This window comes from Astatotilapia calliptera, chromosome 6 (assembly GCF_964374335.1).
Source record: "Astatotilapia calliptera chromosome 6, fAstCal68.1, whole genome shotgun sequence".
NCBI lineage: Eukaryota > Metazoa > Chordata > Actinopteri > Cichliformes > Cichlidae > Astatotilapia > Astatotilapia calliptera.
In genome coordinates, this window is record NC_137427.1 from 21,190,355 (window position 1) to 21,191,646 (window position 1,292).

The 1,292-nt window shown below is 38.2% G+C and overlaps 1 long non-coding RNA gene across 1 annotated transcript; it reads left to right on the forward strand.

The window, feature by feature from the left end:
- Nucleotides 1–717: 717 nt before the first annotated feature.
- On the forward strand, nt 718–1,028 carry LOC145429305 (uncharacterized). The gene is made up of 2 exons (XR_013909540.1): nt 718–857; nt 941–1,028. It is a non-coding gene; the product is annotated as an uncharacterized LOC145429305 (long non-coding RNA).
- The last annotated feature ends 264 nt before the right edge of the window (nt 1,029–1,292 follow it).

Here is a 1,292-nt window from a genome sequence, read left to right on the forward strand (position 1 = left end):
TGGATCACACTTCTAAGAGACTTGACAATTCCTCACTCAGAACATTTCTTTATGAAGTCATGGCTATTGTGAATAGCAGGCCATTAACAGTAGAGAACCTAAATGATCCAAATTTAGAGCCTCTTACACCAAATCATATTCTCATGATGAAGTCCAGTGTTATTCTACCTCCTCCTGGTGAATTTGTGAGCCAGGACCTGTACCTAAGAAGGAGATGGCGCCAAGTTCAGTTTTTGGCCAATGAATTCTGGACTAGGTGGAAAAAGGAATACCTTCTCAATCTTCAACAGAGACAAATCTGGCAAAGAGATAAAAGGAATGCAAAGGTGAATGACATTGTTATTCTCCAAGAGGACAATTCTCCAAGGAACAAGTGGAAATTGGCAAGAGTAACGGAGATATATCCAAGTGCAGATGGAAGAATTAGAAAGGTTAAGCTTTTGCTCAGTGATTCAACCTTGGATAAGGATGGCAAAAGGACTGTCAAACCAGTGTACCTTGATAGGCCAGTACACAAAACTGTGTTATTGCTAGAAGCAGAATAAATGCTAAATTGTAAACATGTTCCTATTATAATGTTTAAGTAGAAATCACAATAGTTTTGTGATTTGGTGGGAGTTTTACTGCCTTACTTTCAGTTAATGTATTTTGTTTTGCACTATGCATATTTTATATGCCATTAGGTCATTTATTGTGAAAATTCTCATGTAGGAACTATGAGGGAGATGCACGCCCATGTTGATGTGTGAGCATGGCAAGTTGAAGCAAGAGAAGCCAATTTAATTCAGAGAAAGTTGTTTCTTAAAAGTATCTGTAAAGTGCTCATTTCTGCCTCAAAGCATGGGTCAGCCAGCGAGGTATGTTTGTATGTTATATAGATCATTTTATGTCTTTAATTCACTCGTCTTACTATCTCATTGGATTTTATGTTATGTTTTAGTTCGACGGTGGCGTAGTTTGTGATCAAGGTGAAGCTGTAACAACCCCAAGATCTTACAACTAACATTAAAGCCAACTTCATGCCATCAGTAAAAGAACTCTTTATTGACTTTAAGAAGAGGTAGAAGTGATAGCTGCCACGCAGTGACCTGTGAGCAAGGCTTTAAAAAAGCATGATACAACAAAGCTATGAGAAAAGTTCAGAGTTATTGAAACAATTTTGTAACTGTCTATGAGAAATGCCAACACAGGAATGGTTCTCATGGAGAAGAAACTCTACTGGGCAAAAGTTTTTGTAGTGGTTGCCAATGAACCCAAGCTGTACGCATGTGTGTGTGCACACACATGCATGT